This window comes from Scyliorhinus torazame, chromosome 16 (genome assembly GCF_047496885.1).
Source record: "Scyliorhinus torazame isolate Kashiwa2021f chromosome 16, sScyTor2.1, whole genome shotgun sequence".
Lineage (NCBI taxonomy): Eukaryota > Metazoa > Chordata > Chondrichthyes > Carcharhiniformes > Scyliorhinidae > Scyliorhinus > Scyliorhinus torazame.
The window spans coordinates 144667262-144681474 of record NC_092722.1 but is presented as its reverse complement, the minus strand read 5'-3'; the positions used below and the strand labels follow the sequence as shown (position 1 = coordinate 144681474).

The following is a 14213-nucleotide window of genomic DNA, read 5'->3' as shown; positions in this document are numbered from 1 at the left end:
CATCTGGATTTGGTTCTTTACTTTGAGTTAGAATCATTAAAACCTCCTCCTTTTGCTCTCCTTCCCTTTCAAAGTACCTTTTAAGCATATCCACATGACACACTCGGTGATTTTTCCTTCTATCAGGCATTCTTACCACATAATTCACCTCACTTAATTTCTTTCAATCTGATAAGGTCCACAAAACTTTGCTTTTAACGGTTCACCTACCACTGGTAACAATACTAAAACTTTATCTCTACTGGCAAAACTATGAACTTTTGCTTTCTTGTTCGCTACCCGTTTCATCACATGTTGGGCAACCTTTAAATGTTCCCTAGCCAATTCCGCTACTCTATTTAATCGTTCCCTAACATTTGACACGTAATCCAATAATGTAAGTTCCGACTGCTCACTCACCAATTTTTCCTTAATCAATTTAAGTGGTCCTCTTACCTCATGACCAAAAATTAGTTTAAAAGGACTGAATTTGGTTGACTCATGAGGTGCATCCCTAATTGCAAACAGTACGAAGGGAATTCCTTATCCAAATCCTCTGGATAATCTTGACAATAAGCCCTCAACATTGTCTTTAATGTCTGATGCCTCCTTTCTAGCGATCCCTGCGATTCTGGATGGTACGCAGTTGATTTAAATTGTTTTATTCCTAAACTATCCATAACTTCTTTGAATAACCTTGAGGTAAAATTTGATCCTTGATCCGATTGTATTTCTGTGGGTAGTCCATATCTAGTAAAATATTTAAGTAATTCCTCCACAATCTTTCTAGCTGTAATATTGCATACTGGAATGGCCTCTGGAAACCTGCAGTTTCTCCTTCCTTCCCTATGTACAGTACACATTGTTTGTACAGCATGCAAGAAACAATACTTTTCACTGTATACTAATACATGTGACAATAATAAATCAAATCAAATCAAATCAAACCTAGTAGACACATCCATTATAGTCAAAACGTATTGATTCTGTCATTTGAGAGTACCTTTAAGAAATGGGTGTTTATAAATGGGTATGTATATAAATATCTGTAGTGCGAGTACCTTTAAGAAATGGGTATTTACTACTGCAGTGATGTCAGAGAGTGGGTGGAGCTGGGCTGTCAGCTTTTTACTTTCGTTTTTGAGCAGGCTGCAGGTATGTTTTAGTTTCATTTTCAGTGTTGGAGCTGAAGCCATACCAAGCAGGTGCACTGCTGTTCTCTCTGCCATCAAAAGACTATCTCTTGATCATTTGGTGAATTCAGAATTATAAATGTTTTCAGTAGTGACTTTAACCTGATGTGCTTCTGATCAAGGTTTTGTTTTTAAGTCGTATGGATGTTAAAAGGAAAGTTTAAAGGTTTACTTAGTGTTGTAGTCTTTGGGGGTTGTATTTGAATTAGTGGTTGCTAATTTGTTCACTGTATGTTTTAAAAAGGTTAACTTGAGTTCATAGAATAAACATTGTTTTGCTTTAAAAAAAAAACTTTTCAATTTCTGCTGTACCACACCTGTAGAGTAGGCCGTGTGCTCCCCATACCACAATCTAGTAAAAGTTGTGGGTCAGGTGAACTCCATGATACACTTTGGGGTTCTCTAAACCCTGGCCCATCACAATTCATTTTAGGAAGTGGCCCTACGCAATCAATGAAGACCCTTGTAAAAGGTTCCTCAAATGCTGGAATGGGTTTTAAGGGCGCTTATTTTATCACTGCTTGAGGTTTCCCTATCACTTGACATGTGTGACATGATTGACAAAATTTAACTACATCTTTATGTAGTCCAGGCCAATAAAAATATTTTTGGAGTTTAGCTTGAGTTTTGCTTACTCCCAAATGACCTCCCACTGGTACCTAATGGGCTCCTCACAACAACTCCTTTCTATACCCTACTGGCAATACCACTTGATGAACTTCTGTCCATTTTCATCCGCCTGCATATGTAAAGGTCTCCATTTTCTCATCAAGACATCATTTTTACGGTAATAGCATTCTGGGATACGCTCAGATTCCTCTTCCATGTATTCTTTCTGATACATCCATTTTATTTCTATATCTTTCTGTTGTAACTCCGCCAATTTTCCTGAACTAAAAATATCCGCCTCATCCTCCACCTGTTCTTTTCCAACCATCTGATCAAAAATCGTTTCTGATAATTGAACTTCAACTTTATCTTCACTCTTTGATTTCTCCTCTTGTCGTAACCTGTGACTTTGTGACCTTGTTACTACACAATCCGGAAAAATCCCAGGATATTCGTCCTGTAACACTTCAGTTGTCTGATTTTCCACTGGCTTATCAACCACAATAGGCATCACTCCCACCTGCGAACCACCTATATCATTACCCAAGATAAACTGTATTCCTGGACAAGATAGTTTCTCTATTACTCCTATTACCACTTCCCCACTCTTCATTGAACTTTCCAGCTTCATCTTATATAATGGAACACTACTCGTCTCACCCTGAATACCACATATTACCACCGGCAATATTCGTCACAAACTACTTAACTTCTCATCTCTTACCATCAAAGATTGACTAGCTCCCATATCTCTTAAAATTGTGACTTCTTTACCTACTCCTTCTGGTACACATGAATAAACTTTCCCAACACAAGTAAATTATTTTAAGAGATCTGGCACCTTTTATCAGTCACCTCTTGATCAGGCTGTACAATCTTTTGCATCTCTTTCACTTCACTTGGGCTTTCCTATTCCACTTTAACAAACCCCACTGACTTATCCTGTTTTATCACATCAGCCTTCCCAGCTTTCCTTCAACCACAATCACTGTGACTTTACATGGCCTAGTTCATTACAGTGAAAACATTTGAAACTTTTCATTTCTCTTCCAACCTCCAGGATTTCTTTTTTAATTTGAGGTACACTCTCCTTATTATCTCCTATCAGATCTCCTTCACCTCTACCACTTGAGTATTTCTCTTTTCCCCAGTTTCTATCCCTCAAAGGCTGAAACTGATGTCGGAAACCAATGTTTGATTTATGAACTAATTCATAATCATCTGCCATTTCTGCTGCTAATCTTGCAGTTTTAACCCTCTGCTCTTCCACATGAGTTCTCACTACATCAGGAATTGAATTTTTAAACTCCTCCAAAAGTATAATTTTTTTGAGAGCTTCATATGTTATGTCTATTTTCAAAGCCCTTATCCACCTATCAAAATTACTCTGATCCTTTCAAACACCATGTATGTTTGACCAGGTTCTTTCCTTACATTTCTAAACCTTTGTCTGTAGGCTTCAGGCACTTGTTCATATGCACCAAAGATGGATTTTTTCACCTCCTCATGCGTCCCAGATACCTCCTGTGATAGTGATGCAAACATTTCACGAGCCCTACCTACCAGCTTTGTTTAAATCAGTAATATTCACATGTCCTGTGGCCATTTCATTTGTTTAGCTACCTTCTCAAATGAAATGAAAACGGCTTCTACCTCCTTCTCATCAAACCTTGGCAATGCTTATTTAAATAGATCCCCACCAAGCCTTCGACTATGACTCTCTATTTCTTTATCCTCATCACGATCCTCAAACTATATGTTTCCCTTTACATCCGCCAATTTTAACTAACTGTCATGTTTCATGGCCATTTTCTGAAGTTCAAACTCTCTCTCTTTTTGCCTTTCCTCTCTATCTCTTTCTCTCTCTTTTTCTTTTTCCTCTCTATCTCTTTCTCTCGCTTTTACTTTTTTCTCGCTATCTCTTTTTCTCTCTTTTTCTTTATCCCTGATCTGTACCTCCCTTTCTCTTTCTTGTTGTTCTGCTGGGGCTATTCTTTCTTTTCCCCCCATTTCGCATTCAAACTGCTTTAATTCCTTTTCATGTTCAAGTTGTTTAGTCTGTAACTGAATTTTTTGCCATTTCTAAGGAGTCAGACTGTATCTCAGGCAATTTTAAATGCTCAGCTACTGTCGTAAGTACCTCTTCTTTTTGTATGCTGCCAGGTAACGTTAACTGCAATGTTTTTGCCAAATCTAAATGCCTGTTTTTAGTCTCAGTTCACAAGGTACTGCGTGTGACCTTCTCCACCCCAAAATACTTCCGAGCCTCTGAAAGAGCCATTGTCCACAACGCACTCCCTACTTACTGGAATGCCACATCTGAAAAGCAAACACAAATATGCTCACCCCTCACTGTCTTTATGTTCACTAAGCCAATCCAAACCCCCAATTTATTATGGGCCAGGGTTTAGAGAACACCAAAGTAGATAATGGAGTTCACTTGACCCACAACTTTTAATAGATTTTGGTTATCGGGAGCACAAAGGCCCACTTTACAGGTGTGATGCAACAGAGATCGAAAGTATTTTTAAACAAAAACAATGTTTATTCTATGAATCCAGTTATAATTTTATAAACACACAGTAAACATCTTATCAGCTACCAACACTGATTACCCCCCCCCCCCCATAGATACAGTACTCTATAGGTAACCCTTAGTAATTTTCCTAACAACATCCACAAGTCAAAGACCCTTTTTAACAAAGACAGGAGGTTTGCATTCCTTACACCAACAGGTATTACTTTAACATCATCAAGTTATCTGGAAACATTCTTTAGCAGGCAGAGAGAGAGAGAGAGACCAAAATACACCTCCTTGGTTTGAATGCAGCTCTCCAACAAAAAATGAAACTAAAACTCAGAGCGAAAAACAGCTTACAGCTCAAAACGAAAGTAAAAAGCAGAGCCATTGCCCAGCTCCACCCACAAAATGACATCACTGCAGCCACTTGAGAAGACAAACATTTTTTAAAGTGACATTCCCATGACACCTTCTAGAACCCCGATAACCATGATGTATCATCCCCCTGGGTCAATCACCATGTTCCTTTCTGCAAAGGCTATCCTTTTGTTAAGTAGTATGGCCACTGCCCTCACCCTCGTGTTGAAGTATGCCAGTCCCACCCAGCCTTTCCTTACCCTCAGTAGGTCCTCTCTTAAGTGGGTCTCGTGAAGAAAGACTATGTCAGCCCTCTGGCTTTTTAGATGGGTGAAGACTCTGGATCTTTTCACTGGTCCATTCACACCCCCTCTCCTCCTCTGGGGTCAGCCATACTTACCTCCCGGACATGCCCCTGCATCCCCTTTGTTCTTGGGCTGTCCAAGATGGCCACCACCAGCTTCCTCTTTCCAACCATCTCAATGTGTGACCTGTGTAACAAGTGTTCTACCCTTCCCCCTCCCCCTCTTATCAGCCACCCCCCGAGCACCTGAATATCCCCTTTCCTTTCCCCGTTTCCACCTACCTGCCCCTCCCTTCCCTTGCCTCTCATTTCCTGCCCCCCCCCTCCCCCAGCATGCTGCTTCGCCATACCCCCCACCAGCCGGGCACTCCCTCTCTCTTGGGAGACCCACCGAGCCCCCCCCCTTTTTACTCCCATACATCAGCTTCTCCACGAGTGTGATGGCTCTCCCCTGGAAAACGTAGCCTTTTAGTCCTAACCCGTACGAGTCCGCACCCCCCTACCCCCACACCTCTGGGTTCCTGGTCCCGTGCCATTTATGAACTGGCTGGAATACCTCCTCAAGTACAATTACCACTTTCCCCTTAGTTCATGCAAGTTCATAATTTTGTGTCCTCCCACATTATTTCATCCTGAGTCCGTTCTTCTGCACAAACCCGTCTGCTTCCTCCGCCATATTAAAGTAGTGCTCCCTGTCCTTGTGCGTGACCCATAGTATTGCTGGGTATAACATGCCAAATCGTTTGTTTTTAAAGAGTGCAGCCTTGGCCCCGTTAAACTCCACCCGGCACTTGACCAGGTCAGCTCCAATGTCCTGGGAAATGCGGATGTCGTGTACTTCCCACTTACATGACTGCATGTTCCATGCCCATCTCAGGACCTGTTCCTTATCTTGGTATTTGTGGAACTTTGCGATTATTGCCGTGGTAGTTCCCCTGATTTTGTTTTTTGTTGGAGCGACCTGTGGGCTCAGTACATTTCTGGGGGTTTAATGAAGACCTCTCCCTGACCAGCATCTTCTTTCCAAGCATCTTCAAGATAATGTCTGTTGAGCTCCTACCCTCTGCACCCTCTGGTAGCCTAATGATCCGAAGGTTCTGTCAATGGGACCTGTTCCCTTCGACAACCATCTTCCCCTTTAATATTTTCTGGGTCGCCACCAACCTTGTGGCCGCAGTCTCGAGTGATCCGCTTGTCCTGGTCGGTGACCGCTTTCTCCAGGACTCGAAATGTCGCTTCTTGACATTCCAATCCCCGCTCCACCCTATCCATCGCTCCCTTAATGGGGGCCAGCGCGGCCTCTATTTCCGACTTTATTGATAACACAAGATCCTTTTTTGCCGTCTCTGCACAATTGGAGCTCTGTGGAGATAAACTCCATCAGGTGTTCACATACACTGGGCTAAATCGCTGACTTTTAAAGCAGACCAAGGCAGGCCAGCACGGTTCAATTCCTGTACCAGCCTCCCTGAACAGGCGCCAGAATGTGGCGACTAGGGGCTTTTCACAGTAACTTCATTGAAGCCTACTCGTGACAATAAGCGATTTTCATTTCATTTCATTTTCAGTTCCTCCGTCGACGACTGTGTTGGCATTGGCGACCCTGCTGGGTCTGCTCTGTTCAGGTCTGCCTCGCCAGGCACGTCCCCCGTTCTGGGTTTGGGGTCTTTCTCTCTTTGTTTTCACTGGCCTTGCAGCCTGGCTGCTGGTTCGCCAGCATCTCAATTTTCCATGTATTTGGTGCCTTTTGACTGGCTAAAAAGATCCAATGAGAAGTTTCCAGGAGAGAGCCACCTTTGTACAATTGCTCAGTTCATGGCCACCACCAGAGGTCATGAGACCTAATGCTGGTGGAATGTTGATCATCCCAGGATATTGCTACATGATATCCTCAGAGCAACGGTCTAAGCCTAACCACCTTCAGTTGCTTCATGAATTTCTTCATAAAGTCAGCAGTGGGGATGTTAGCTAGATTGAACAGTGTTCAGTTCCATTCACAGCTCCACAGATAATTAAGCAATTTGTGTCTGCAAGTAGTAATAGCTGGATAATGTTAGGACTTGACTGATAAACGGCAAATAATGCTCACACCATACAAATACCACCTTCCTTTGACATTCAACAACATTGCCATTACCCTCCACTACCAATATCTTGGAGTTTACCATTGATTAAAAACGTAAGTGGACCAAGATATGTTAATATTGTGGCTACAAGAGTAGGTCAGACACTAGGAATTATGCAGTGAAAAATTCACCTCATGACTTACCATACTCTGTGCAACATCTACAAGGCACAAGTTAGGTGTGCGATGGAGTGCTTTCCAATATGCCGGATGAGGTCAACTCCAACAATACTCAAGCAGTTCAAAACCATCCCGCCATAATGCCCAACTTAATTGGTTTCTCGTTTCATAGAACTTACAGTGCAGAAGGAGGCCATTCGGCCCATCGAATCTGCACCAGCTCTTGGAAAGAGCACCCTACCCAAGGTCAACACCTCCACCCTATCCCCATAACCCAGGAACCCCACCCAACACTCAGGGCAATTTTGGACACGAAGGGCAATTTAGCATGGCCAATCCACCGAACCAGCACATCTTTGAACTGTGGGAGGAAACCGGAGCACCCGGAGGAAACCCACGCACACACGGGGAGGAAGAGCAGACTCCGCACAGACAGTGACCCAAGCCGGAATCGAACCTGGGACCCTGGAGCTGTGAAGCAATTGTGCTATCCACAATGCTACCGTGCTGCCCCTTACCATCTTAAGTATTCTGTCTCTCCACCGCTACAGAGTAGCATTAGCTTGTACCTGCTTGCACTGCAGAAACTTCCAGCACTTTCCAAAACACAATCTCTATCACCTAGAAAATCAAAAACAGCAGACTCATGAGAATATCATCACCTTTTAAGTTCCTTTCAAAGCCACACCATGTCCTGACTTGAAACTATCTCACTGCTCCTTCAGTTTCACCGGGTCAAAATCCTGGAACTCCTGGAAGGCCAAACGGTTCAAGAACGCAGCTCGTAGCTCAAGAGCAATTAGGGATAGGAATAAATGAGGATCTTGCCAACAATGCTCACATCCCATCACAGATTTTGAAAATTAATAGATTTCAACACAACATTGCTTGAAGGATGTTTGAAGTACGGTTTACAGTACTTTTCTAGTCATCTCATTGTAGAAAGGACATTAAAGTCTCATAAATCATGCAGTGCAGAAAAAAACCACAATATGATACCAACAATGGAAAACTAGAGCTGTGAAAGAATACAAATATATGTAAAAAAAATATGAATTATAAGCAGGAATAGGCCATTCGGCCCCTCGAGACTGTTCCACCAGTCAATATAATCATGGCTGATCTGATTGTGGTCTCAGTTCCATATTGTTCATCAAAATCTATGAACCTCTCTGCCTTAAAAATATTTGGGATAGTGGAGCTATTTATAGACGATCAGAGAGGTGATTTGATATAACTATTTTGAATTATACAGTATTTGGATAAACTGCACAGGAAAGGATTATTTCATTTGACTGGGAGCCAATGCAGAGAGTTCAACAATTTAAAACAAAGAGATTAAGGAGCGGGGTTTGGAGAAAAATATTTATGTAGAGCATTGTTAGAACTTGGAATTCCTTTTTTACAGGGATTGGTTGATGTGGGCACCATTCTATCGTTCAAAGGAAAACTAGGGAATTATCTCAAGTAGAGGCACTCAGGAAACTAGGAGATCAATATGAGACAGTGAGATTAGACACAGCATGGAGATGACAGGCTTACTGTCTTGTTTACTCCATGGAGTTGAGGATTTACAGCTGAATGTAGGATATCTAACATGAGAGGCACAATAGAAATTGCAGCACTTACAAGAACATCTTTAAACTTATCTTTACAGTGGCATTTCAAAATACCTCCAATAATTTTCCATCAAAGACCAAGAAATCTGTGGGTTGTGTATATGGGCCTTCCCACTGAAGAAATTTGTCTGAAACATTATGTAAAGTATGACATTAAGTGGGTTAGTTTCTTGAGCAAATACATCAAGTTCCATGTTCGAACAACTCTTGGAAATGTTTTGCATTTTTGCTCTGCTTTTTAATGTATTCTAAATAGTTCTGGCAGCTATATTTTTTATATTTATATATTTTTGAGCAAAACATTCAAAGCAATCAGCAACAAAAAATATAGGTGGCAATTTCTATGACTGTACCATTCTTCAAATCTGCGAGGAGAGTCTGAATAAAAATCTTGCATTCAAGCATATGTCATGCGAGAGTGCCTTTAAGAACTGGATGTTTAAGCAATGTACCTTTAAGAAAACAGTGATGCCATAGAGTGGGTGGAGCTCAGCTCAGTTCAGCCATTTTGCAGTTTAGTTTTGGAGTTGGAAAAAGCAGATTGTGTGTGTCTGTGTGTTTCCAGAGAGCTGCAGGAAGAAAGCAAGGTGCTGGAGCTGAAGTCAACCAAGTTAATATATCTCTGCCATTCTACAGAAAAAATATATATCCTTTAACCTGATGTGATACTGTTTAAAGGTGTTAAGTCTCTTGGAAGTTTGAAGGAACAGTTTAAGGAATTATTTACTGTTGCAATATTTTCTGAGTTATCTTTGAAGTCAGGGTTGTTAAGAGATCCAATGTTTATTTAAGATGTTAAGTTGAGTTCATGGAAAACCCACGTGTCCATAATTGTAATCCCACACCTAGGGGACAAGCCGTGTGCTAGGAAAAGCAACAAATACATTAAAGGGAGAGGTTGGTTGAACTCCATGATACATTTTGGGGTTCTGAAAACGCCTCACCCATAACACATATTTGAACAGAGCCTTTCAGTAACACTGAGTAACATTGTAGAGCTATTTGGTGAAGAAGGAAAGATATAAATTGATGAAATCTTTTCTTAAGGTTTTATACTTCTTGGCTCTCAGTATAAACATGTTAAACAGATGAGGTAGAATATCCGAGGCAAAGAACATTCCACCAAATGAGAAATGCTTATTTATTGCACAAAATAAGATAATTATTTATATAACTGTTGTCTGTGGGAATATCTGCTCATGTCTTCAAAAATGTTATCAAATAAAATTTAACAACAAGCACATTAGCACGTATTAGGACACATAACCAAAAGCGTGGTCAAAGATGGAGGTTTTTAGAAGTGCCTTAAAGGAGGAGACAGAGAGAGAGAGAGAGAGAGAGGGAGACAAGGGGCGGGATTCTCCAATGACTGATGGCGAAATCCCAAATCGTGATCGGGCGGCGAATCGGTTCCGACGCCAAAATCGCTGCAGGCGCCGATTTGACGCCAAATAGCAATTCTCCGTCACCTCAACAGCGGCGTCAATATGGTCCGTAACGCCCATACAGTAAACGTCCATACAGTAAACAACGTTTGCATGTCATTAGCGGGCCCGATCCAGTATTCTCTGGGCTCTCTGTGATTCTCCGGCTCTGACTGGCTGGGTTCCTGATAGCATGGTTCACTTGTGCTTTTAAAAATTGTGAAACCGGCATCATGGTTGCTGAGGGAGAGAGAGGGGATATGGAAAGTGTTCAACATCGTCATAGTTTGCTGACAGTTGTGCCGCTGGCTGCGGGGCTTCTGCCAGGGCCGGGGAGTAGCGGGGTTGGTCTTGAGGTGGGCAGTGGGTTCGGGATGGACGGGCACAGAATACTATTGCCACAGCCGGCAAGGCATTTGTCAGCCTCCCAAGTGTCAATCATGGAGCCACTGAATTCTGCATCGTTTTTTATTGGAATCGATTGTGTTCCACCTGGCGCCAGTGCTAGCCCCTCCACAGCCACTGATTCGGTCCAAGTTCAGCACCAGTTTTGCTGTCGTGAAAGTCCACAAATTCTGCCCCAGCAGCATCACTTAAGGCTGGATTCTCCCATCGCTGCATGCCCTGTTTCGACGGCAGCGCACTCACGCCCTCGGATTTCCCAACGGCGTGGAGGTGCCCACAAGGGGAAACCCATTTGCTGGCTGCTGTGACGGAAAATGCTGCTGCTGGCGGGCGTACGTCGTCCCTCACCTTTCAAATAAGCACTCTAAACTTTCCCAGTTCTGATAAAAGGTCATTAAGTTGAAATGCTGTATTTCGCTGTCCAGAGATTCTACTTGCCCGGCTGAGCATATCCAGCATTATCTGGTGGTATTTCAGATTTCAAGCATCTGCAGTGTTCTGCGTTTTGAGTAGAGATGTTATATGTCCACAGGGGCCAGGAGGCACTCAGGACAGACTTTGTAATAAAAATGCCAACAGATGGCCACACAAGTGTAGCCCTGAGAAACTGGATAAAGTATCGAAAGAAGTTCAATGAGCCCGACATGAGTGATCAAGATGAGTGAATATGTCTTCAAATGCCACATCCCACCATGACTTGTCCCAGCCACTGCTTAGTTCACTGTGCTCCCATCAGTCAATGTCCAGCAATCACTATCAATCACAACTCAGATCTAACATTCATAGCTTTACCTCACTCTCATGCACTTAGCAATGGTGCTAGCCTTCCACACACAACTGGCAATTTGCATACATTATCTACTCAACCGTAACAGGTACATCACCCAAACAGGTTGCACCATACTCACACCTCCAACAATTAGAGGACCAGGTCACACATTACCAGTGTTATGATACCCTGGGCTAGGTCCCAGTCAGTTCTAGCCCACCTTGACCTGGAGTCTGAACACAATTAAATTAACAAATAATTCTTAGAAAAATAACCAAAGTCCTTGGCCGCCCAATAATTACAGTCACCAGGTTTGTAAATTTAAACACAATTCCTTTTTATAAATAATAAGAACTATAATGAAATAAGCAGCAAATGCAACTCGTTAACTATCATCTAATACCTAACCCCCCACTTTAACTTGCCCTCCCACGCTCTACACACACACGCAAGACAGACAAACACAGAGGGGAATAGAGCGGTGAAAATAAGAAGTAAAAGGAAACAAGTCTTTGTTTCAGGTGGTTATCTTTAAGCAGAACTTCCTTCAAAGTAAGCTTTGAATACGGCAGAGTACGGCCCTTTGGCCAATTCATTGGTCACAAGCCAAACAATCAAACCAAGTCCCACTCCATCTTTCCGATGCCAAAAAGTCTGGGTCTTGCTGTCCAAAGCTAGCAGCACCATCTACTATGTTGCAATTCTTGAATTCCTCATTCTTTTTGCTGCTTAACTGAAATATGCATGTTCATTAAGCATCCATGGATCAAAAATAATAATAGCAAAAATAAAGAAAGGGGAACTAAGAGAATCAAGAGGAAGGACGCTTACATCAGAGGCAGCAACACCTTACTGGCAAGAACAGGCATGGCTGTATGCCTTTACCCCGATGAAAGAAATGGTGGCCGCCATTATTGGCGTGATCATGCAGAAACCGGTGTGGCAGCCACTGGGATAGTGCTACAGAAGTGTACTAGGGCAACAAAAGCACCCAGATGACAGGCACTAAAAGAATGCACAAAGTTAATGAGTGGATGTTTTCATGCAATATCACATGCATAGGATTGGAATGTTTATGTTTCAGTTTTTGCACCATGTCTAAGTGGGTTATGTGGTGCTTCCACGCTACTGAAGTATGTTACTTTCACCCGCTGCATACCATTTTAAGAATTGCATGAGACAATAAAGCATGCACAATGATCAAAGTACACTCATGTTCTGGTTTTTGTCTCACCATTTTGTTAACAAACACATAAAAAGATTAAAGAAAGGTACACATGTACATACCATGAAAGTATGAATATTATTATATGCCCAACAGTGTGCATTGTTTATTTTTATTTACTAATTAGAAATGCACTGAACTAGATATACGTCTCTAATTATCCACAGGGGAATAGTGGCCAACACATTGGAAAATCTTTGGGTCAAGCAATGCACAATGAACCAATCAAAAACCACAATTATAAAGCAAGCAACATCAGCTTGATAAAAAAAATGTTATTCACTTGAAAATTAGCAGTAGAAAATCAGCAACCATCGCAAATGGTTATTTTAACATTCCTTTTAATAGTCATAATAATAATAATCTTTAGTGTCACAAATAGGCTTACATTAAAACTGCAATGAAGTTACTGTGAAAAGCCCCTAGTTGCCACATTCCAGCACCCGTTCGGGTGCACTGAAGGAGAATTCAGAATGTCCAATTCACCTAACAGCATGTCTTTCAGGACTTGTGGGGGGAAACCAGAGCACCCGGAGGAAACCCACGCAGACACGGGGAGAATGTGCAGACTACACACAGTCAGTGACCCAAGTCGGGAATTGAACCTGGGATCCTGGTGATGTGAAGCAACAGTGCTAACCACTGTGCGGCCATGCTGCCCACTACCATGCCACCCATGTTCGTTCTTCATCCACCTCAATAGAAAATGTTCAATGATTGTGAGGAAAAAAAAACTAGCCAAAAAACTTACCACCCCATCTTCCAATATCCAAAACGACCGCATCGCATAGGAGCTATGGGGTTGCCTTTTGCTTTTCTGATCTCGGGAGTCAGATCTTTCAGCTGGACCTTTATCAGGCATCTGTGCACTGGAGTCTGCAGAGCCAGTCTGCATCTGGCATGTGTAACAAAGGAGAGGAATTTGCTTTTTTAAAATTTGTTTTTAAATGAATAAATCTGTACTAACAGTGGCAGTAGCCAGCTGTGTCTCTGGAATGTCAGCATTCAATTTCCCATGTTCTGTGACAAACGAAGGTCTGCCAATAGTCTATGCACACATGGCTGCACACATGCTATCTGCCCTCATCAACTTATTTAATGTGAATTCTTGACCTAATGTTTTGTACCTACATCAGGCTACACAAAACACAGCATGCTGTTTCTTTCCGTGGAACCTTCTGTAATATGCATTCATTTCAGTGTTAACAATCTAAAATTACATTGTTCTCTGTTGTCTGTTAAATACTAATCACAAAGGGCATAAAATTTATTAGATCACTATTTAATGTGATGTGTCAACTCAGATCTGCAAAAGACAATCTTCAAAAAAGAGACTGCAAAATGTGAAAGGAAATTCCCTATAATCAATGGACTTTTGAATGATCTTTGAGTTCTATTCACACTTCTTTGTACAAAAGGCAACCACAAAGATAAGCTTATGTCCGCATAATATACTGCGCCCCTATGGACAGGTGCTGCAAGCACTGCAAACATTTCGGTCAGTTCTGCACTCCTGTGCTTCCAGTGAGGAAGCAGCACTTGATGGGAAAGAAGGTTTCAATA

At 42.0% G+C, this 14213-nt stretch overlaps 1 long non-coding RNA gene across 1 annotated transcript in view; it reads right to left on the bottom strand.

Annotated features, from left to right (window-relative positions):
- Positions 1-13540, bottom strand: part of LOC140393119 (uncharacterized) — a 97158-nt gene extending 83618 nt beyond the window's left edge. Inside the window, exon 1 of the long non-coding RNA XR_011935503.1 lies at positions 13402-13540. This is a non-coding gene — a long non-coding RNA (uncharacterized lncRNA). The remainder of the gene's footprint in view (positions 1-13401) is intronic.
- Between the last annotated feature and the right edge of the window lie 673 nt (positions 13541-14213).